The sequence below is a fragment of the Xenopus tropicalis genome, chromosome 7 (assembly GCF_000004195.4).
Source record: "Xenopus tropicalis strain Nigerian chromosome 7, UCB_Xtro_10.0, whole genome shotgun sequence".
NCBI lineage: Eukaryota > Metazoa > Chordata > Amphibia > Anura > Pipidae > Xenopus > Xenopus tropicalis.
Window position 1 is genome coordinate 39480365 of NC_030683.2, and position 25661 is coordinate 39506025.

Sequence of the window (25661 nt, forward strand, 5' to 3'; positions counted from 1 at the left end):
GTTGTTTAGTCGATTAGTTAGAAAACTTTAGTCATTGCATTTCCAGGAAGTCACTTTCGTTTGATTGGTGTCTGCCAACTATTTCATGTTCAGAACATACTCAATTTGGTATTTTTAGAACTACAATTTCAGTCTGAATGTTAGTTTTAAATTGTTGCATTTAAATGTACAACCGATATCCGAACGTTCATTGGAAGAAGACTAAAATCTGAACGTGTATGGTCTGCAGGTACAGACAGTCACACTGAGATCTTTGAGTCTTTAACATTTGCAGCTGAAGCATTCATAAAGAATATTTGCCTTTCTCATTTGGTGAGAGTTTGTACTCTGTATTCATTCTAAAAGGTGGCCATACACATTTTATTACATTAACATTTATTTATAAAGCGCCAACATATTCCGCAGCGCTGTACAATAAGTGGGTTACATACATTGGACATACAGAGTAACATATAAAGCAATCAATAACCGATACAAGAGGTGAAGAGGGCCCTGCCCAAAAGAGCTTACAATCTACAAGGAGAAAGGGTTGAGACACAAGGTGTGGGAATGGGCATGACCAGAGTTGTGAGAGGTGGGGCACAGGGTATTGCTAAACTAGATTAGGGTAAGCCTCTCTAAATAAATGTGTTTTTAGAGATTTCTTGAAGGCAGAGAGATTGGGAGAAAGTCTGACAGTTTGTGGGAGCGAATTCCAGAGAAGGGGGGCAGCCCTTGCAAAGTCTTGAATGCGAGCGTGTGAGGAGGGAATGAGAGAGGAGTTGAGGAGCAGGTCAGTAGAGGAGCGTAACAAGCGGGTTGGATGGTACCTAGAGATGAGTTCAGAGATGTAGGGTGGGGCAGAGTTATGGACTGCTTTAAATGTGAGGGTCAATAGCTTGAATTTTATCCTGGATGGTAGGGGAAGCCAGTGCAGGGATTGGCAGAGTGGCACGGCAGAGGAGGAGCAGTTGGAGAGGTGTATGAGCCTGGCAGCAGTATTCATTATGGACTGGAGAGGGGACAGTCTTTGGAGGGGAAGGCCAATTAATAGGGAGTTACAGTAGTCCAGGCGAGATATTATAAGAGAGTGAATAAGAATTTTGGCAGCATCTTGGGTGATAAATGATCGGATTTTGGAGATATTTCTTAGGTGAAAGTGACATGATTTGATAAGTGATTGGATATGAGGGGTGAAGGACAGGGCAGAATCAAGGACAACCCCAAGGCACCGGGCCTGGGAAGATGGGGTGATGGTAGAATTGTTAACCGTTATAGATACCTCGGGAACAATGTGGGCGTTGGATGGGGGAAAGAGAACCAGTTCAGTTTTAGAGAGGTTTAATTTGAGGTAACGTTGGGACATCCAAGTGGAGATAGCGGATACACGTAGCAATTTTGATCTTTTGTGCGATCATTGGTCGCACAAGATCATTCCCACTCTCCACTGACATTCAGGGTTGAATCGTCAGATATGGAGGTATAAACAATAAAAATACTACCTCCTTCTGCCTAATCAGCCCTGAGTGTAGATTTTGCCATCAATAGCGTCCGACCAAAATCTTTTAACCTAGCCAATCGACGAGTCAACCGATATTCGCAGCCTTTTGCGATATCGGTCCAATTGCGAATTCTGTTCATTTGAATACAAAGATTTCCAAAATTTTCATATTGAAATGCTCGTTTGTGTATGGCGATCCGATAGTCACAAAATTTTCATATCCAAACGATAGTAAACTGGGGAAAACCGTTCTGATTTTGAACCTTCAGTGCATGATTTTGGAAGCCTCCCATAGGACTCAATGGCATTCTGCAGCTCCAACCTGGCCCAAGGAAAGTCACAATAACGAAGCTTGAATGAATCCGAAACTTTCGTACTCGTTGCGACAAATACGATTTTGTCGCACAAATTGTCGCAAAGTACGAAAAAGTCACGCAAATGAATCAAAATATTGCAGAAAATACATTGTTAACTTTAGAAAAAATACGATTTTTTTGTATTCGGACCTGTCATACTTTAAAGAATGTGCTCCATAGTCTGCATAACTTCAAGAGAGCAAACATTTTAATAAACAGTGCCATTGATTTATGTAGTGGTGTCAGAAGAATTTTTTAATTTCCAGTTCCTATTTAGGCTGGACTGTTGTTGTTCGCTCCAAAATGGCTGGGGTGTATCAAAACCATATAGTGTTTTTTGGCAATTCATGAATATGAGTTGAGTGGACAGGGCATGGCCTAAAGCAAGGCTGTCCAAAAGTTAGATCATGATCTACCAGTAGATCTTTAGCTTGTAACCAGTAGACCACATCGGCATCTCATGGTCCACAAATACCTCTCTATTTAGTGTTACAGTTTTTAAAAACAATTGCTTGGGACATAGGTCTTGTTCATTTAAAGTGAATCTCCACCAAAAAAACTATTTTTTGCATATTGAAAGAAAATGCAAGCAACAAACTGAGCAACTTTGTATGCTTTGTATTCAGGATGCTTATAGTAAATCATTTACTTAAATAAAAGACTGCATTTGCCCTCATTAGAATGAGATATAAAGAAGATTGTCTTTAATAATGAATAGAAAAGGTTTCTCTCTTCTTTGTGGTTTACCTTTTATTTGAAGCTAGTGAGTACTCCAGTAAATTCAGCCACAGAGCATGTCATTTATTAATAGTACGGCAGTGTAAAACTAGTGAAGTAACAAGGGTGAAAGTATATATTTATTTATGACTGCATGGAATGTTTTCAAAGCTTCTGAACGATTAGGGTTTACAAATCAATAAATATTTAAAGAAAACAGCACAGGTGTTTACAAGTAGAACTGATGTGAAAATCAATATCTTGCTAAATATTCAAAATATTTCAAAATATCTTTCTAAGACTTGTTTTTAACCAATGTTTTAACTATAGATGCAAAGCCATCTTTGTTCTGTGTTGGTATCAATACACAGGGCATCTGTAATGTATCCTGTATACAGCAGATATAAGAAACGTAAGTGGGGCCACCCAAATGATACCATAACAGCTGGGATGCAGAAAGCAGGAGCAGGAAAGATGAACCGATTTTCACATCTAAGGGCACCTCAGTAGATAAGATAAATAGGCAGTGCTGTGATCCCACTATATAACTACTGAGCCAATAACCCCTCCGATATTTTTAACACCCTAACCCTTACATTTTTACACAAGCTTTAACAGTCTTGTCACTTTCAGTCACATTTGACTAGTCAGCCAACCTAATGGTATGTATCCTTACCATGTACGTATGAAACCTTATCAACTTTCACTTGATTGGCCATAAACTGACAGGTGCACTCTTTTGCCGATGTTGCCTAAGGAAAGGATCTCAGCCTGATTATGCCACCCACACACTGAGCCAAATCAGGCACTGGACATTAAAATCAGACTTGCCCCATATTTCTGCCAAAATATTGGTGGGGCAGGCCTATTGGTGGGCCCCACACACACAGACCAAATAAAATGCTCATTCTCTCTGGAGAAGAGCCACCTTTACTCAATAATGAAAAACCAATGAACACAGGAAGAGTGAGAAACAAAATAATTTAAATAATGGGCCAGCCACCCCTGTGATAAATACTGACTAAGAAAATAAATACCCAAGTCCTCACTATTCTTGCCTGAAAACATCACAGATTCTAGTTAAAAGCTAGATCAGAACATACTGGTCAGTGAAGAATCAGCGCAGAACCAAAGGTAACGACCCATTGGTGGCTGGGAAAATGATGGTGGCATATAAAGTTCAGTTACACCTGATTTACTGCAGACTGTTCAGAATGATATGCGCAATGATAAATAATAGAACAGCCCAAATAAGTACACTTAACTTTTTTCAGTAGCACTAAAGAGGAAATATGGATTACCCAAAGTTTGGCTCGGATCAGCCAGATTGCAAAGGAAAGATTCCATTCATTTTTATTTTTTTTTAAATAGAACCACAAGATATATATGTCTATAACCAGCATTATAGAAATAAAAGGGTTGTCTATAACCAGAATTTTCAATAAAAAGTCATTTAGCAACCCCCCTACTTTCCTAAGGTAACCTGAACTTATTTGATTTGTAGCTCAGAAACCGGATATCAAGTACAACAGCACAAGGCCAAACAGCTGCCATGTGTATTCTCATATAACAGGGCTGTGAGAAGATCCATTGCACCTAAGGCAGAATGGAGGAGGGGACTTATCCTTTAATAAGAATATTAAAGGATAAGTAAAATTTTAAAATCCCTTAAAATTAGCCTAAACAGCCCCCAAAATAATATACTTTTCTCCCTGCATGCAGATTTATTTTGTTTCTTTATTACAAGCAGTTAAACTGCAGCTTTTTACTGACTTCCTTGTCTAGCGCTAAGCTCCCCCCCCTTTTGCTTTCTGAGCACTCCTTCTCTCTCGGCCCATAAAGACTTCAAAGAGGTGCCTAGTGGGCATGCTCACTGGCTCTGCTCCAATTAAAATTAATCAGGCATGCACAGTAGGCACCTCTTTGAGGTCATCATAGTCAGAGAGTGAAGGAGTGCTCAGAAAGCGAGGCTTCATGCTAGACAGGAAGTCAGCAAAAGAGCTGAAGTTGAACTTGCTGTAATAGAGAAACAAAGTAAATCTGGATGTAGGGAGAAAGGTATGTTATTCTGGGGGCTGTACAGAGTAATTTTAGAGATTTAAAAAAGGTTACTTATTCTGTAAAGCTGTAACAATGATTGGTGCCTTCAAGAGGGTTGGAAATGGACTGGAAAGTACCGATGAGTAGTACTTGGCTTATAAAAAGCAAATCCAAACTGATTACTAATCTGACTAAAGGAAACAATAGCATAGCGTGGAGTAAACCACCTCAATAACTCGTAATAAGGGTCTTATAAAGCACGCCTGTCCCCTGCACAAATGATTTCTGCTACTTCTGGTCTGATTAGCTCCAGTCATAACTAAAATTAATCAGATTTTCAGAGAAAATGGGGATTTAAAAGCCAGGAACTGGAGTGATTGCTGTGGAGATGGCTGCATTTTCTATTCACAGGCTGCACTCGAGAGTCAGTTTATTAGCTAGTGAATGGGCGCTGAAATTAGGGTGCACCACAGCTCTCAGTTTGCTTGACCGTCATCAAGCAGCAACAGAGAGACTGGACCCAACACATCAGGAAAAACACAGTTGCCCTAGGTACCCTAGTGAGAGTTTTGGGTCAATGTCAATTCTCCCACCTAGTGAATAAGCCAGCACTGAGCGCAGCCTATGAAGTGAGGTGTTATGAAATAAAGATTTAACCCCTGTGTTGCTGATCTTTTCAAAGCCTCTTTTTCTCTCAGAGAGCTAAAAATATTTCAAAATAGCAATGCAACATCTGTACCCAATTCTTTAGATGCAAAGTTGGTGTGTCAATTAAAAAGGTTTGTTCACCTTCCAATAAATTGTTAGTATGATGTAGCCATTGATATTCTGAGACAATCTGCAGTTGGTTTTTATTTTTATTATTTGTTGTTTTTCAGTTATTTAGTTTTATGTTCAACTACTCTGCAGTTTGGAATTTCCCTAGCTATCTGAATGATAAGGTCCTGGTTACCTTAGCACACAGCCAGTGCTTTGAATGCAAGACAGGAATATGAATAGAAGAAGGCATGAATAATGCAATAAGGAATACAATTAACAATAATAACATTGTAAGCTCTCAGAGCAATAGTTTTTATCTGCTAAATAGTTACAAAACTCTAGAAAAAAAATCATGAAGACCAACTGCAAAATAGGTAGGAATAGGACATTATATACGGGTTAGGGTCGGGTAGCGGGCGGGTTAGGGTCGGGTAGCGGGCGGGTTAGGGTCGGGTAGCGGGCGGATTAGGGTTGGGTGTGAGAAATCCTCGACCCGCACATCACTAGGGTGAAGTTTTTAATAAATACATTTTTTTATACATGATGTAGAATAAAGATACATGGTTAGTTCTCTCCCCCCCATAATCATCCCCTATAAAGTTTAGCACTTAATTAAAGGGGCATTATAATGACTAAATGCAAACTCCCCTATGTCTGCTTGATAATTTTAAAGCAAGACTTCTACCATTTTTTAGAGCAATCAGTATGGTAGCTCCTAGCTATAATCACTACAGAAGGAATGGCCATATCCTTTACTAAACTTTGATTAAAATTAAAAAAAAAAAATAGAAAGTAAACTAAACAGTGCTCATGATGATGTACCCTTTCCCTTTAAGCTGTCAGTGCTCTTTGATATGACAAATGCTGCACATATGACAGCACAGACTGGCACTGCGGGAGGGATGATGTGCCTGGCACACAGCCTATAGGCAGCATGTGATATGATGCACACAATGCAGTGAGGAGTCAGTGCTACTGTTAGAAATCAGTCTCAGTGAATGAACTCTTAATTTTCAATGTGTTCATTAAATAAAACAACAATAATCAGCTCTTGGATCGTAATAAGAAAATCCACTAAAAGAGAATGGTAAAGAACACATTCTCAGCATTCTGAATCAATACCTTCTTCTAAGTTTAATAATGGGTTTTGTTAGTTTAGTTACCAATCTATTTTCATCTGATATTAAGGCAACAAAAAAGCGTCCAAATTGGTCAAAATTAATATTGGAAAGTAAAAAGGAAACACAGGGCAAGTAGTATAATTCAACTTCCAAAGGGGACTCCATTTCCCGCAAATAATTTCTCTCTTACTGTTACTGCTTACTTATTCACTATTGTAAATATTCATGTATTTTAGCAACAACAACAAAATGCCCCTAAAGAGCATCAGAAATGAATAAGGCATAAAGCAATTTTGAGCGCAATGGGACAGTTTTTTACAATGCATTATATTTTCCCACAATGCCATGGTCATTGCAGATGAAAATGGGTTATTCTCTTTCTGTTGATGCTATGGCACTGTGCCTATCACAGTTGTGTCCGATTTTGCCAAAATGGATGTAACTGCACTTGAGCTTCATCTGCTAATAGGGTGCACATGTGCCAATTATTTTCTAAGACTGCCTGGCATCATTTCCAGTGTTCGGCATGTAAGTGTGTGCCCTATTCTTTTGGCACAAGTGTGCTACGCCTATAGACGCATGGCAAAGTGGGAACCCTGGAGCTACTGCCTGGTCAGAAGGTGGCGGTAGCTCCAGGCTTCTGCTATATCAATAGGTGCATGAGTACCTTATTTGGAACAGAAGGAAGAAAGGACTAATCGGCAGCAAGGAAAACCATACAGTGCTATATGCAACTATAAAGTAGGAAGTGCGCATTTTGATGCAAATACCTTTCATAAAAGGGGTTTTAGTTGCAACTCACTGTGGAGAAAAGTACAAGTTGCCCAATGCAATTTATGACCCCAATAGTGATCCAGGTAACATCCAGCAGCCCAAGGAACCCAAAAGTGCAAATCTGTAGAATTACCACTCTATATACACACAGACACAGATAAGAATATACACAACCTGGCCTTCTTTTGCCAGGGGGGGTCGCATCAAAAGTGCATAGAGAGCAAATAGGCTCTCTGCACTAGAAGAGCATAAATTTCGATTGAAAAGCTTTTTGCCTCCCCGGGTAACTTGCAGGGCACTGTGACCTAAGTCGATTTTCTCAACTCTCCCCATGGCAGCAGCATTCTGCCTGGCTAATATTCAGGGTCTGTTTGCCACACAATAACGTTAACTAAGGGTTAAAGACATCCAGAGCTTTTATGCTCATCAATGTAAATATCTGATAATGTGATTCATCATTTATTTAATTGGGGGGTTTCCTATTTCTACTTATGCAATACAGCCACAGGCCCTGCCTGCGGCATCGCCATGAACAGCTGCCAGGCACCTCGATCCATAATTGCATGCCGATTAATGCTACTCACCAAAACACAAGACTGGTCATTCTTTGCTATTCTATTGTGAGCCTCAAGTCTAATCATGCACAGCAATTAATATATTTCTAAAAATTGACTATACAATTTAAAAGAGAAAAGGATATATACTGCATATATAAATAGATATAAATATAGATATTAACTATAAAATTGCAACAGCTCTAGAAAATAAGATTAAATGTTTTGCTGCATTTGCTAGTAACATAATGCATGATAATCTGTAGAACAAGTAAAAAAGAGTTGTGTCATTTATATTAATGATAATCTTAATAATAATGTCAAACGTATTTTCTCATTAATCCAGGGCTCTCTGGCACGTGGCACTGAAATGTCCTGAGATCAGTCTAGCAGCGAACATGTTAAAGAGAAGACAATGGAGCCCTTCGGAGAAGAGACAATAGGTGCAGCTGGTGCTCATTAAGTACCTGGCTTGGAATCTTGTTAGGGCCCTATAAAAATAGCTACATTTTATATGCATTACTTCCACCGCAAGCCCATCACTACCAGTTCCTCAACCTAGAAAAGAATCTGTATTGTTAGAGGACATTGACTTTTAAATAACTGTGGTAAAGGTTAGCCCGCTTCTACACATCCCGATCTGTGTTCATATAATTACCTGCACTTTTTTCTCAAAAGTTAATAAATGTGTAAATACAATTAAAAGCCACCGAAATGAATGTACAATAAGGTGTCAAACCTGAAAAGCAAGGCAAGTGAAGCAGCAATACGTTGGTTCCCCAGACAGCCGGTAAACTGATATTAAAGAAAAGATGTAAAATATTTACCAACTATGTTTCATTATTAATGACCCTGGGAGCTTCAAAAACCATTTATTTTGGAAAAGGTAAATGGCAAGTTTACTTGTCACTTGCGCTCGAAAACTTCAGGATAAGCAGATTAAGGAATGGAGTTTGTAGAGTGTAACACCATATGTTATGACAGAGTAAGAATAGATCTCTTGGGTCTTACAGCCAGGCAAGGCAGGTTCATTTTCTGCAAGGCTTGAAACATTTATGAATAGAAGTTGTTTATTGATTGGAAACTTGTCTCACTTGTATGTTGAGCAGCTAACAAAACTGCCTATTCATACATCAGGATCACTTGTAATTCAGCAAGTGACAAATCAGTTATTTCATTATATACACCAAACGGCATAACAGTTATCCAGGATACAGTATGTATAACATAAATAACAGGCTTGAAGCTCACCTAGTGTTTCATGCTTAATCACAGATATCATTATCTCCTTGTTCTTTCATGAATGTACCCACAGCTGATTGTATATGTGTTGTCTGAGTATTAGCTTATTTAAAGCTGGACATATATGTTGCCAAAGAAGCACATCCTAACTGGATTTGGCCACCAACATGCTTCACCAAATCAGGATGAGCCATTGATTGGATCATTAAGGGGCCCTACAAAGATCCATCAGGATCCAACAATCATATCAACATGCTGATGCAGTTCTTGCACAAAGGGATTTTCATACAAGTCCAATATATATACAGGCAATTTTTGACCTAGGGTTGACGTAACAATGTCAGTGGCAGCTTGATCATCTATACCACATCTGGCTGGAACATGGCAAATAAACTGTTTTTCTATGTGTATTGACTTGTTACTGTGTGTACAGGCAGGGAATGAAATAATAAAACATCCTCATGCCAGTGATGGTCTAGAAGGCAAACATGCCCATGCACAAGCTTCAGAAACCAACCATGTGTATAGCAGTTGCAGGCTTAAAAGCAACCCAAGAAAATGAGTAAAGGCAAATTGAAATTCCCACTATGTATAAATATAGGTAATGAGCCCAACCCAAACAGGTACATTTTGGAATCCAGCACCTGCTTCTCAACACAAAAAGGGAATGAAGAAAGAGAAAATAATGACGATTTTGAGGCTGTAATCCCTGGTGAGTGCCATTAAAACATTTTTTGGGAGATTCTGAGGACACTAACAATACAAATATAAAATACCAGAAAATGCACTCTTTGCTTTAACCTTTAAAGTCGGCCATACATTATAAGATATTTCTAATAATAATTTTATATTTAATTTAATAATAATTTAAATGCGCACCTAAGATAGGCAATATCAGTCTGAGCACAATGACAAGGAAAAGACCATCAGGGCCAAAATCATGCAGATGTTGATCTGGCAGGTTTGCTTTTCCCTCAGATCTCAAACTGCATTGGCTCGTTGATGCGGCCCTCAAACTGACGGAAAATCAAACCTGCTCAATACATATCTGCCCGATTTTCGCCCAGATATCAGTTGGGTAGGCCCATTCGTGGGCCCCATATGCGGGCAGATAAGCTTCTGAATCGGTCTGAAGGGGCCAGATTGACAGCTTAAATCTGCCCATGTATAGCCACCTTAAGACAGGCAGAACTCTAGTAATGCAGCTATAAAAAACTGTACTCAAACAGTAAATAATGAATATAAGCTTTTCAACCTAAGGCAAAACATGTTTTTTACACTCTTCAACCTCTCTTTCTTTCTTTCATTCTCTCTACAACCTGCTTTCAGGACAAAATAAAACTTTTTTTTGTTTTCGATTTACCGTAAATTGTTTTGTTACCCGCTTCAATTAAAAAGTGACATTTATTCAGCTAGATAATTGTAACATATAGGCTAGTAGCCTTTTTCTCAGAGATGAAAAGCTGATTGTCATTGCACCATGTAATTAGTTAATTAGCCCCTAATTGCCATGAATATTCTCAGAAGGTTCATTTCCATCAGTGAAGGGACTTGAAAAAAGAAAACAAATACAAGAAACTGTTAGATGAGATTTGGTACAGTGCTGCAGGCTTGGCAGTCTTTAGCAACGCAGTACACTTTGGATACATAATACAAAAGAGACCAAATATATCCGTATGAAAGGTCCATAGTGATGTCATCAGTAATAATCAGTACTTAGTGAAAATCATTTATTTAAAAAAATAAATAAATAATGTGTCATCTGTAGTAGAATGGGGCTTTATTTTTTTTTATATTAAAAAAAAGGCACTTTGACTTCTACATTAATATGGTCATGAAATTCCCTGGTGACTACTAATATTCCTATAGTTTACATTCAGGGAACATTATATATATATATACACATACACTGTTTCCATAGAATGTTGCAATATTCAAAGGAATATAATACCATAACAGGAATAATAACAGGAAGGAAATTCGAATTTATCAACATTACAAATATAGGTTATGTCCAGAAATAGATATTTAGGCAATTCAGTATTAAAGGAATACTGCCACCAAGTAATCTGCCAATTCAATCAATTCATTTTTTTTTTTTAATCAATTATTTTTGTATCACTTAATTTTTCTCTACTGTTGTTAATCGTTGCTCTGTTTTTTAAAACAAAGACCATGCAAGCAGGGCACAATGTACAATAACATGGCAGACTGCACCCATTTTTTTTTTACTTTGCACCCCCTAGTAATCCTACTACAGTCACATTTGCTTCAGGGTCCATTTGATGAACACATCTTTTAATTGCCTGCCCCCCTGAATTCCCTGTCCTTCATCTGCACAATAAATGCATTTAGGTGTCTGCCATTAGGGCAAACATGACATGCACCAGGGCAAGAGTTACAAAAGAGGGGGGCAAGGACAATGTAGGATGGTTGGAGCCCCAAATTTGAGAAATAAACTAAATGAATGCAAACTTACACAAGGTTGCAGGCTTCCAGCTCCCAGCATTCTAACTTTCACTGGTCAATCTGGTCAATAGGATGATGCCAGTTGTCATGGAACAACAGCCGGAGGGCAACATGTCATAAATTACATAGTCATAAATTAAAGTAAACACTAAATATATCTAAAACATCTTAAACAGTCATGTTTTATTAAAATTATTTGTAATCTACAGTTGTATTTTGGCAATGCTTTGGCTATAGGATCTGAAGGCTACGAGCTGCCATGCTCTGAAACCAGACCTGCTAGGGCCTGGACCAGAACATCGGAATCAGAACAATGGAATCAGTGTCTGATGGGGTGATGTATTTATCAAGACAATATGCATTAATGCTGACACCCCCTGGAGTGCTGGGAGATGACTAAGACATTTTATAACTACTATAAATACCTAATACAAATCTAAACAGTATGTATTCAACTTGCTGCCTGTCTTCTAAATCCAATGGGCAATAGCAGGAGAACCTGTCCTGCATATGGTGAGGCCTGACTGAACAGCAGCTTCAGGAAGGAAGACTATACAAAAGCTTAATAATGCATTATAGATTCACCTCTTGGCAGCACTCTAGCCATGGGCAGACCAGCCTCTGGGAACGGATGGTGGCTGTGGGACAAAAGGTATAGCCAACAGCCAGGGTGACAGTAAGGGAATAATATCAGGGCTGCCTAAAATGTGGCCCAAATTTTGTCAAAGTGCAACTCCCAGCACACATTATGGCCTTTAAACATCTGGTTTACTCCAGGCCCCAACACCAATAAAAACAGCCCTGCAATAAAAACAGAGCAGGCCACTGGTACACCGTCATTCTAAATCAAATAAACATATTGTATATAAATATCAGCAAGAAACCAACAAAAAAGGCCCCATAAACACACATTCAACTGCCAAGTGAATTATTATTAACAATGCCTGATGAAATGTACATGTATTTTTTATTCTGGTGAAACTACCATTGTTTGGTGAGCTCTGGGAAATGCAACCATACAGGTGAATAGTAAATAGAGTGCTGGGCAAGCATGCGGAATAAACACTGCACTGAAGTTACAGGATCAGTATCCAGAATACAGAAGCTGCTCTTGTTTTATTTAAATGGTGCTCGGGCCATCTGAACAGCAGCCTAGCACACGCTCAGGGAGCAACCTACAAAATGACTTGCAAACCGATGCAGGATCTGTTCTTTATCAGCAGCCTATACAATGAAACGCGCTACGCAAAATCTAATTTCATGAAACCATGCAAGAGGCTCATTATCTGTCTCTCGTTTTCATTACACCAGGCGATACATCATTTTTATGTCACACTGCTGAACGCCATGCAATGCATATACACTGGCACTGCAGATGAGCACAAGTCAGTAAAGGATGAGCCACTTACATGATGCAGAAGCAGTATAATATAATACATAGCAGTCCCCAAACCATATCATATATAGCAGTCCCCAAACAATACTGAAACACACACACTAGGCCCCCTGCTTGTTACTTCTATGCTGCCTGCTGTCACATACAATTTTTCTAAGCAGTTAAATTGATCTATTTAGTTGGCACATGTTGTATTGTATTTACTTACACATTATGATGCAGAGGCAGTAAAATTGTTCTCCTTCAGCTTTTTTTTTTTTACCTGCTAATGGGGAATGCTGAAAGTTGAGTTGTACTTATAAGATGCACATTTAACATCCCTGCTGTATTAAATGTAATCCAGTCTATGGTTAACTAAGCTAAATATGTTTTTCCCTGGCTGTCAGGAAATTGTCCAGTTCAATGCAGAGCATACATTGCTGACTTTGTAACTACATTATCTGCAATCTGAAGCAGCACTATTTGTAAACTGAATGCCTACTAAAGCTATGCCCCTTCTACTATTTACTTTCAGTAGCAGCAATGCATATTGATCTGTAGCAGTGTGGATATTAAAATCTATTAATATTTTATACCTACTAAATACACCGCATTCCCCAGAAGGCATAACTTTAAATCCAAAGGGACCAGGCTGTGCTATAGATACAGGTAATGACTTACACTGCAGAAGATGGTATGCTCATGATAAGGTATTGTATATAAAGAACAGCATATGCTGCAGAGGGATGCACAACATTTTCTAGCAGAGGAAAAGACACGCAGGGTTAAAGAAGGCACAAGAGGTACAATATGTCATGCAGATCGCTGCTGATCCCTGATGCAACAAAAGCCAAGTTAAACTTACCTCTCACACACAATGCTGTGCCCTTGCTGTGCCTGCACGCTGCCGTCTTCTGCCGTGTATGTCTCCATGCCCTGTCTTCATTCAGCCAGTAGCATCCTGCAGCCAATCACAAGAGCCCCCTCCCTTCTCATTATAATGGATCTGGAATGGTCCACTGTTAAGCGCGGGGTTTTATTCAGTGCTGCAGCCTGGAGTCAGTAGCGAGGTAGTCGCTGCGTGTGCTGCTGCTGCTGCTGTTCTGTAACGAGCAGGACAATGCTGTATAGATGATAGGAATATGTCATTTTTATAGGCATTCAACTGAGCACAGAGGTTATTCTTTCTGTAACTAGCCTGTATCAGCATACACTAATATGAGGCCACAGGTTACCTGGACCTTATCAATGTCAAACAGAACATCCTGCAGTTAACTAAGGTTTGATTCAGAAGGCAAACAGACATGCCTATTACCATTCTTTGCATTTATAATTATTCTGACCTAGCTAACCAAGCCACTCTTAAGGCCATGGCAAACGGGTAGATTAGTCGGTGCGCGACAAATCTCCCTTGTCACGGGCGACTAATCTTCCCAATATGCCATCCCACGGGCGAGAATGTAAATTGCCGGTGGGATGGCATATGTGGCGCTGAAATAGCCGAAGTAGCCTTGAGAGATTTTGGCAAATTGTGGTGCCGCGTATGCCATCCCACCAGCGATTTACATTCTAGCCGGTGGGATGGCATTTCAGGGCGATTAGTCACCCGCGACAAGGCAGATTTGTCGCATGCGACTAGTCTCCCCGTCTGTCACGGCCCTTACTGGGTGTTTTAATTTTAATTTGCCTTGAGACTTGCATGCAAAGTATAGGGGTGAAGACACATGGAGCTACTAGTAGCAGCTACTTTTTCACGGCTACTAAACGCCAGAAAATACACTGCCATAGACAATACTGAGAATTGCCTCTGCTAAAACACATGTAGAGAAAATTATCAGTAAATGATCAGCATTGTCTATTTTAGTAGGCACAACAAGTAGCTGCTACTAGTAGCTCCATGTGTCTTCACACTAAAGGAAAGCAGGGAGGTAACTGCAGTGGAAGCAGACCCTGTGGTTGCAGGGAGGCCCAGAAGTTTAGGGGGCCCAGTAAGACCCTAGGTCAGTGATCCCCAATCAGTGGCTTGAGAGCAACATGCCTTAAAGGAGAACTATACCCCTCGGGCTATAAAAGCCCCCTTAACTAGCACTGCCTTGACCCCCCTCACCCCTCCCTGATTGCATAGTTTCTAACTTTAAAACCTGTCCCTATCACTAACCCCAACCTAAAAGAGCAGAGTTGCGCAGCTGGGTACCTAGGCGACATCTTCCCTGCAAGTGAACAGTCTTCAGGTCTCTCCGCCGATAACAACCCTGCTTGCACAGTTGGAGGTAGCAGGAAATCTGATTAAACTGCACATGCACAAGCAGGGTCCGTGTCGGCAGTGAGACCCTTGCAGGGAAGATATCGGCCAGGTAAGCAGCTGCGGAACTCTGCTCTTTTAGGTTGGGGTTAGCGATAGGGACTGTTTCTAAAGTTAGAAACTATGCGATAAGGGAGAGGTGAGGGGGGTCAAGGCAGTGCTAGTTAGGGGGCTTTTATAGCCCGGGGGGTATAGTTCTCCTTTAAGGGACGTGGCACATGGGCAGATTAGTCATCCGCAATAAATATTCGCTACTGCAGGTGACTAATCATCCCCAAAATGCTATCCCACCGGCAACAATGTAAATCGCCTTAAGTGTTACGTATGCCATTCCACCGGCGATTTACATTTACAAGTTTATCACAGATGACTAATCTCCCAGTGTGTTATCTTTAATAAGGATCTATATAAGAATGCTACATGCAGGGCTGTGTTGAAATTAGATATGTGTATTCAGAATGGTTTTGGAGATGGCTAGAGACCTGAGAACAGCTGCCAGTATAACAGTGGCCTTCTCTTATTTAGGGTTAACTCTTACCTGTTTTCCCTTTGTTTACATGTGTCTTTATCAGAGGTGTCACATGAGAGCAAGTGAAATGAATGAACGACGCGAATAAGGTAACTTTTGTATGTTATAGAATGTCCAGTTCCTAGCAACTTTGCTATTGGTTTTCATTGTTTATTTTATATAGTTTTTAAGTTATTTGATTTCTTCTTCTGCCTCTTTCCAGTTCTAAAGCCAAACTGTGGCTATGTGATGCTACTATTTTATGGTTACTGTTACCTTTCATACTTATCTACCCATCTAGGCCCTCTCTAATTCATATTCCAGTCTCTCATTCAAATCAGTGTCTAGTTGCTAGGGGAAATAAGATCCTAGCAACCATATAGCCACTGAAATACTGAAATGGAGAGCTGCTAAGCAAAAGCTTAACAACCGAAAAACCATAAATAATTTAGATAATTTAGAGAAAATTCTAAAAGTTAATTTAAATTAAAGTTAAATTTAATTTAAAGTTAATTTAAAAAAAATCAAACTACCCCTTCAAGGTGTGAAAAGGCTCTGCCATCTCTATGAGAGACCAGGGCTGTTTGAGAAGCCAAGAAAAAGCTGTATAAAGTAGTGCAGGAAAAGGGAACATATACGATTTACAGGGCCCTTTATAGCAGAGTGTGGAGCAATTATTGTGTTTTCTTAAGATTTCAGGGTCCTACCACTGTATCTATATGTTAAAGGCCATGGGAAGTACTGCAATAGAGTTATAGGCAAACTGCTTGAGAGACTGCTATAAGGATGTAGGTATAGGTGTTGCAACTACAACCAGGATAGGGATTTAGGGAGGCATAAGGCCCCAAATAAATATTTAAAAAAGAAATTAATTGTAATAATATGGATCCACAGTACAGTACACAAATGCAAGCAGAGAAGAACAGGATGGGGCCCCGGCGGCGCAGACCTGACCCTTGTTGGCAGGGGCCCCTGCGGTGGGGTTAGGGAGGCCCCTAGGGGGTACGGGGGACGCAGCCAGCGGGGGCACCTGCAGGGCCCCTGGGGCGGCAGCACCTGTTGGCCCTGCACCCCCCAGTCCGACCCTGGAGAAGAATATAGGTGATTAAGGAATTGTTCAGACATAGGTGTTTAGGTGCTATAAGGAGGAGTCCCTCCACAGAATGTTGGAGTGGGCCCATTGCCTTCTAGCTGCACTCCTTCAATAGCTAGGTACGGCACTGGTGACAAAGGATGTTTCACTGTGATGCTAAAGGCTAGGACTCTGTGCCAAGGCTCTTGCTAACAACCATTCATATTCAGAGGCAGTGCTGCAGTAAATATTCAGGCAGAAATTAGATTTTCCACTGTGTTATCCTCTGACAGATCCTTATTTGCCAGGATAAAACTTTAATGCTAGAAGATGGAAACAGAGTCAAATAAGGCTGCTCTGTACAGACAGTTTACAATAGCGCAATACAGCTGAGGATAGTAGAAGGATCTGAACACCAAACAAATGGCAATGTTAGGCATAGTTTGTGACATTTTCATCAGATAAAACTCCCTGGTTTGGATTTAATTTATTATTGCCTGTGTTATAGTGCACAGGCAATGCTGTAAATGCTGTAATATCCTTTTTAAACCTATAAATATCAAAATCTGAAACACTCATGTTTAAATGTGTAGCATATAGAAAATATCCAGTAGCACCCCAATGATAGAAGCTGTGTAAGGCTTGATTAAGGGCACATAGGAGCCTGAAGGGCTCCTCTAGTTGAATACAGTATGTATACAGGCTGAACAAATCTCCATATCATTGATAAACTGACCCCGCTGCAAGGTGAGGATCTTCAGGAAGACAGCAGGAGTGCTCAAGTAGGCAGAGATCACATACAGTGGAGGAAATAATTATTTGACCCCTCACTGATTTTGTAAGTTTGTCCAATGACAAAGAAATGAAAAGTCTCAGAACAGTATCATTTCAATGGTAGGTTTATTTTAACAGTGGCAGATAGCACATCAAAAGGAAAATCGAAAAAATAACTTTAAATAAAAGATAGCAACTGATTTGCATTTCATTGAGTGAAATAAGTTTTTGAACCCTCTAACAAAAAAAAGACTTAATACTTAGTGGAAAAACCCTTGTTTGCAAGCACAGAGGTCAAAAGTTTCTTGTAATTGATGACCAAGTTTGCGCACATTTTAGGAGGAATGTTGGTCCACTCCTCTTTGCAGATCATCTCTAAATCCCTAAGGTTTCGAGGCTGTCTCTGTGCAACTCTGAGCTTGAGCTCCCTCCATAGGTTTTCTATTGGATTAAGGTCCGGAGACTGACTAGGCCACTCCATGACCTTAATGTGCTTCTTCTTGAGCCACTCCTTTGTTGCCTTTGCTGTATGTTTTGGGTCATTGTCGTGCTGGAACACCCATCCACGACCCATTTTCAGTTTCCTGGCAGAGGGAAGGAGGTTGTCGTTCAGGATTTCACGATACATGGCTCCGTCCATTTTCCCGTTAATGCGAATAAGTTGTCCTGTGCCCTTAGCAGAAAAACACCCCCAAAGCAAAATGTTTCCACCCCCATGCTTGACGGTGGGGATGGTGTTTTGGGGGTCATAGGCAGCATTTTTCTTCCTCCAAACACAGCGAGTTGAGTTAATGCCAAAGAGCTCTATTTTGGTCTCATCAGACCACAGCACCTTCTCCCAGTCACTCACAGAATCATTCAGGTGTTCATTGGCAAACTTCAGACGGGCCTGCACATGTGCCTTCTTGAGCAGGGGGACCTTGCGAGCCCTGCAGGATTTTAATCCATTGCGGTGTAATGTGTTTCCAATGGTTTTCTTGGTGACTGTGGTCCCTGCTAATTTGAGGTCATTAACTAACTCCTCCCGTGTAGTTCTAGGATGCTTTTTCACCTTTCTCAGAATCATTGACACCCCACGAGGTGAGATCTTGCGTGGAGCCCCAGAGCGAGGTCGATTGATGGTCATTTTGTGCTCCTTCCATTTTCGAACAATCGCACCAACAGTTGTCACCTTCTCTCCCAGCTTCTTGCTAATGGTTTTGTAGCCCATTCCAGCCTTGTGCAGGTCTACAATTTTGTCTCTGACATCCTTGGACAGCTCTTTGGTCTTTCCCATGTTGGAGAGTTTGGAGTCTGCTTGATTGATTGATTCTGTGGACAGGTGTCTTTTATACAGGTGACTAGTTAAGACAGGTGTCCTTAATGAGGTTGACTAATTGAGTAGAAGTGTCTAACCACTCTGTGGGAGCCAGAACTCTTAATGGTTGGTAGGGGTTCAAAAACTTATTTCACTCAATGAAATGCAAATCAGTTGCTATCTTTTATTTAAAGTTATTTTTTCGATTTTCCTTTTGATGTGCTATCTGCCACTGTTAAAATAAACCTACCATTGAAATGATACTGTTCTGAGACTTTTCATTTCTTTGTCATTGGACAAACTTACAAAATCAGTGAGGGGTCAAATAATTATTTCCTCCACTGTAAGGGTCCGCAACAGGATTGTAATGTGTTAAACAGGACAGTCTTGCAAAGTGAAAAATGAAATTAAAAAACAAGATGGTAATGCACAGAATTAATATTCATTCACTCTCTACTTTAATATCATGTTAAATAAACTCCAGTAATAGCAACTCCATGCCTAAACCAGTTACTGGGAATAGTAAACTGGGGAAAGTGATTACTGTTCTGGATTATCCAATTAGTCAAGGATAAAAACAATTTTTATAAATTGTGGGTCTATTTCTTCTGCATTATTAGGTGGACTGTCTCATTCTCATAATGGGGGGGGGGACGACTCATATACAGGTGAAGTGACTTCCCCTTACTAAAGGACCCTTTTTTGCATCAAACTCTATTTAGGTTTTAGTGAGTATGCTTTTTTTGCAGAAGATATAAGTTACTGCATCACCACATTTAAATGCAAAAAGCAGAACCTAATGGCATATGAAAAGAGTGAGCCAAACCAGCTGCCATTTATGCCAATTTTAAGTGTGCTTTGGCACAACTTTCCTCACTTGATACCTGTTTACTTTAAAGGAATAAAAGCACCTTGCAAGCTAGTCTTACGAAAGAAGCAATGCTGTGTATTGCCTATGTTAGTCAGACCACAAGGATGTATGTAAAGCAATTAACTTGATGCTGAGTGAAAAATGTATTTGCTATACATGCATTTATATCTTTTTAAATATACAGTTTCACTGTAAACTTTCCCTTTAATCTATTTTTTTGATTGTAGCATGTTCTATTAACCCACTACATATCATAAAACAGAACATACTACAGTATTCATATGTGTACCAACTACCCAGGATCAGAACATGGCCACAAACATCCTGACTTTTGAATAGAGAGTTTGGGGTACATGTAAGGGTTAAGTTGCTATTACCCCTAAATGGCCCCTCTCTCCCTGTCACAAGCCAGAGGTTAGTCTGATACATTGTGATCAGATAAATGCAGGGGTTTTCTACAGGGTCAGGCTTGCCTATCAGAGGATCTGGTGGTTGACCCAGGCCCTATCCACTAAAAGGCAAAAGTTCTAATTTGAAAAATGTCATTGCAAATGTCATGGTAAATTATAATTTACCATGTCATCGCTGGTTTACTAAGACAAATTTTTAGCGAATTTACTAAATTTGATGAGACAAATTTGTCTTTTAATAAGCATCAAGTTACTCGCTTTAAACATGGTAAATCTTGAGGATTTTTTTGGCACCTCTGCCAGTGACCACACTAATGAATACAGTAGTTTATATAAAATAGGATTTATTATCCATTTATTAATGTAATATGAAATATAATTATGGCCAATAAAGTAATATCAGGAATCAATTATGTTTGCATTTTATGAATTATTCTTAATTAATTCTCAAACATTTCCAAGTATCATTCTTTCCCACTGCTATCACTAATTTTCACTTCTCATCTTTAAAAAACAACTGTACATCTCTCACACTATACAATTTCTGGCTTTGTTTCACACAATGCCACTCTCTGGGTGGCCATAAAATTGGCGATAATTTTGTACGACTTTGGCAACCATTCTGGAGATAATCTTTATTAAACCTTGATAGACAATTTACCGTATTTTTCGCCCTATTTTGAAGCAAATACTGTAGTAAAATATTTTATATCAACTGTATAAAGTTAATTGTCTCTGGGCTCGCACATAATGAGGCTTCCCCCAGGGGCCCCCCAAGCATCCTTCAGCTTCCCCCAGGGCCCCCCCAAGTATCCTTCAGCTTCCCCCAGGCCCCCCCCAAGTATCCTTCAGCTTCCCCCAGGGCCCCCCCAAGAATCCTTCAGCTTCCCCCAGGGCCCCCCCAAGTATCCTTCAGCTTCCCCCAGGCCCCCCCCAAGTATCTTCAGCTTCCCCCAGGGCCCCCGCAAGTATCCTTCAGCTTCCCCCAGGGCCCCCCCAAGTATCCTTCAGCTTCCCCCTGGCCCCCCCCCAGGTATCCTTCAGCGTCCCCCAGGGCCTCCAAGCATCCTCCAGCTCCCCCACGGCACCCACAGCATACTTCAGCTTCCCCCCAGGGCCCCCAAGCACCTTCCATTTCCCCCCAGCGGCCTCCGGCTCCCGTGATGTCTTCCTCTCTGTGCCGCGGCTCCCAGCAGCTTCTGTGCTTTTATAAGGTTGCTCCCTGTGTGTGTGACGTCAGTACGCGCGGGCGCAACCTTATAAAAGCGAGTATGCGGCAGAGAGCTGCGCATTCGCCGTATAAGACGCACAAACTTTTCTCCCCCAGTTTTGGGGAAGAAAAAGTGCGTCTTATACGGCGAAAAATACGGTACATAGCATGAATGCAATAATAGGTGATAATATGTAAGTGTGCCAGAAAATTTGCAATAATAGAAGTGCAGATTATTATCTCTGTCTATTGCACCTTAGTAAACAGACACCTTAGTGCCTTTTATTACATATGGTGGACATTTAGTTGAATAAAATTAAAAATAAACTGTACTTCTATTATGGATCTTCATAAGAGAGAACATTGATCCTGCCAAAAAAAATTGAACAAAAAAATATATCATAGGTATGCACGGAATGCACTATTTTAGGATCTGGCCGAACACTGAATCATTTGCAAAAGATTTGGCCGAATACCGAACCGAATCTGCATATACTAATTAGGACAGGGAAGGGTCAAAGAGAAAAATTTTCAACTTCCATGTTTATCTGACAAAAAGTCGCATGATTTTAAGGTATTGGATTCGGTTCGGCCAGAGGCATGGATTCGTCCCAATCCTGCTGAAAAAGGCCGACTCTTGCCCGAATCCCGAACCAAATCAGGATTCGGTGCATCCCATAATTAAAAGTCAGAAAATGTTTTATTTTGAGCTATGTTAGTGCCATCAAGTATAATTAAAGCACAAATACATTTCCACTCACTTTAAAATCAGTTGATATTAAGTTAATGCAAGTGGCGGCTTGTCAGGCACAAATAATAATAACAATAACTGCTACACAGGAATACGCTGTAAAACTTGTATAGTGATTTACTTAGTCAGTACTTGAAAACAGCACTTTGATAACTCCCCTGCAAAGTGCCAAGTACATACAGCAGCGACTGCAGTGACACACTGAAATCACTTGTTGAAGTTGCTATGGTAACACTATTAAAGAGGCTTAGTTTATTTTTAGAGAGCATGAAATATTTTAGCAATCCCCGAGAGCTGGCATGAATTCTATAGCTGTTTTATTTAAATGGAAATTTGTGGTGATCACATCTGTATAAACCCCCTAGCAGCATACTGTACTATAGATATTATTTGTTATCCCATTTAGGAATTGTTTTAGGCAAAAAATAGTCATTTACAGAATTCCATGAGTGAGTTCAATGTGTCCTGACTAATTACTCGCCACTTGCCCTGAGCTTGCCACTCTATCATTTTATTGGGCTTTTACTTTTTATTTTTGCCTAATTTGGGGTTTTCTAATCAGTGACATAACCACAGAAGAAGCAGAACCTGCAGCTGTGGGGGGACCTGGGTCTGCTCCCTCTCTAAAGGGCCCATCGGGGGGGGGGGCACTCGGTTGACCCGCGCCACTGTTTCTAATACTGTATTGCAAGGTTCATTTTAACCCAAAAGCTTAACCAGTGTTGGACTGAGATGGCAGGGGCCCACTAGAAAATGCTGGACCAAGGGCCCACTTTCAAAACTTTAATTCCAACTCTCCTCCCTCAAACCCTTTAGTATTCTAGTCTCTTTTCTCTACATATTATACTCTATTCTTCCATATATCAAGCTTCCATGTTCCCTTACAGAAATAGGGAATAACCATGAAATAGGCCAAATAGTTAGAAGCAAGAGAGCCCACTGACACCTGGGCCCACCGGGAGTTTTCCTGGTATCCTGGTGGGCCAGTCCACCACTGAGCTTAAAGGAGAAGGAAAGGCAAAGTCACTTGAGGGTGCTAAAATGTTAGGCACCCCAAGTGACTTTAATTGCTTACCTTGTACCCCGGGCTGGTGCCCCTGTTAGGAGAAAACAGCACCAGCCTGGGGTACCTGGGGCAATGTGCTTCCTCCTTCCTACTCGCGCTGCTGCTGTTTGTCCGGGACAGGCACATGCACAGTAGAGTGAAAAGCCGACTTCTCTGTTAAAGTTCAGCTTTTCACTCTACTGCTCATGCGCGCGCAGCGATACAGGAAGGAGGAAGCGCTACAGCTACCCCGGGCTGGTGCTGTTCTCTCCTAACAGGGGCACCAGCCCGGGGTAAAAGGTAGGCGATTTAAGTCACTTGGGGGAGCCTAACATTTTGGCACCCCCAGGTGACTTTGACTTTCCTTCTCCTTTAACCCAAAAACAAGTGAAGACAAACACTTTTATCAACAAAAGATGACATTTATCACAAAAATTTAGGGCACCTGTGCCTGGATTTAATTTGATTTAGTATTTAGTAGTCCAAACATAGAATTTGCAAAATACTAAATTCACCACAAAAACATTGGCTTGATTCCCCTACTGAACACAAGCCCTCATTTGTATATTGAAATTATAGAAGTTTTAAAAATTACGTAAACTGTGAACCTTAAATTGTTAGTTCAGGTTTCTGGAGCTTTGTGGTGAGTATTCGGCCAAATCCTGAAACACATGCTGGATGCACACAGCAGCGCAAGTGTCCCTGATATTTCATAAAATCTAGTAGTAATATTTATCTATGGAACAGGATATATAGGGGTTGATTCACTAGGTCAATAAGCGGTATTGCATGGTTTTTTGCGTTCAAATTGACGTGATAAATAACGACCGATTCATCAAAGTAATTTTGCATGCCTTAAATTGCGTGCTACTGCTATGCGTTAATTTTAACGCATGCGTTAATTCACACGTAGAAATAATACTAACGCATGATTCACAAATAAATATGAAGCGTTAAACGCACTAAATATCGCATTAGTCTGTGCGAAGATTAACACCTACTTGGGGCAGGCAGTAAATTGTGGTTGGTGAGCTTTTGGCAACACAACATGGACTTTGCAGTGGGATTTATTCAAGTCTGTGTTGGCCCTAGAATCATGCATCCTCCAGTTTTCAGGGAAAATTACGCAAGAAAGACGCTCAGCGCGACTTAAATAACGCAAACAACATTGTGTCCAAATTAATGCAAGAATCCTTTTAGTGAATCGTGCGTTAAGTCGCAAAAATTAAGAAGCGATACAATTTTTAACGCATGCTATAAATAGCGATCGTTTTAACGCACTTTAATGAATCAACCCCATAGTTGGATCAGTGCAGTGGACCAAAAAAACAAGCACCACCAACCAGGATTTTACCTATCTTTTTTTAAATCCCCTTCTTTGCATGTGGATTGGGCACTGTGAGTTATAGACATAAAGGAGCCACAGTTGCAATTAAGGGAACTCTACCCAAACACAACAAGCTTTTTGGAAAGAATAATAATTTCAAGCAACTTTGCAATATACACCGATTCAGAAATATGCATCATTTTTTATAACATTTGTTTTTATTAAAATATTTTCAATATTTTACATAAATAATATTCCTCTTTTGAAATTCCCCATGGAAGCTGTTGTACAATGATAAGTAAATACAAATTGCAAATGCTACAGGTAATCTCGGTGTCTGATTTTGTTTAACTTTGATCGTAATTTTTTCTTGTAGTAATCATGTGCAAACCCAAGGGGGTTATTCTCCTTCCTTGGGTGCTCATATATTTATAGGTATTTTATACAGTCCTGATTAAAATGTAATCCCATAATACTTTATGAACAGGTATCATGTACCATCTGCTGAGTACTTTGTATGAAGTTTCCAATGGGTAAATATTGATTGAACAGTGATTTGTTAGTTCTGTTGCATTTACCCAGTCAGCTTCTTCCATATCTGAACTGAGTTCTCTTGTCCAGAACTGAAGATATTTAAGCTCCATTAGGGAGGTGTTTTAAAGATGGGTATTTTAATACCAATACCAATATACATATTATGTGGAAAGTGTATAATATCCTGTACATAAAGATTTAATAAAGGAAGCCCTGAAGCTATAAACGCAGGGGCTGCATGACAAGGGATCCGAATGACCAGTAGCCAGATTACACTGGTTTATTTTTAAAGATTGGCAAAATCAGATGCATCTGTGATTGAGTGAGAAGCAATAAGTTAAGGAGGGGGAAAGCCGGGCTGGGGGCGGAGAAGGATAGGGATGTGATGTCATAAGAGAAGCAGTTCACTTCCTATCTTCTGAACAGGTAGAAACTCTCTGTAGGTAGCCTAATACTCAGTATTAGTCAGTGAGGCGACCGATATCTCAGGAGGCTGCTGATATCGGTCGACTCACCGATCGGGTGGGTTAAAAGATTTTGATTTGGCGCCATAGAAGGCGCCTGAGCAAAATCTGCCTTCAGGGCTGAATCGGCAGAAGGAGGTAGAAATCCTATTGTTTCTACCTCCATATCTGACGTTTCAGCCCTGAACGTTAATGGCAGATTGGAAAGA

General features: G+C 40.3%; 1 protein-coding gene across 4 annotated transcripts in view; it reads right to left on the bottom strand.

Moving 5' to 3' along the window:
- sorbs1 (sorbin and SH3 domain containing 1) overlaps positions 1-13841 on the bottom strand; it is a 202451-nt gene extending 188610 nt beyond the window's left edge. The window contains exon 1 of one of the 4 annotated variants that reach the window (XM_012966789.3): positions 13753-13841. The gene's annotated coding sequence lies outside the window, so the exon portion shown is untranslated. The remainder of the gene's footprint in view (positions 1-13752) is intronic. The other 3 variants (XM_012966812.3, XM_012966813.3, XM_012966790.3) reach the window with 3 other exon arrangements.
- Positions 13842-25661: the final 11820 nt, after the last annotated feature.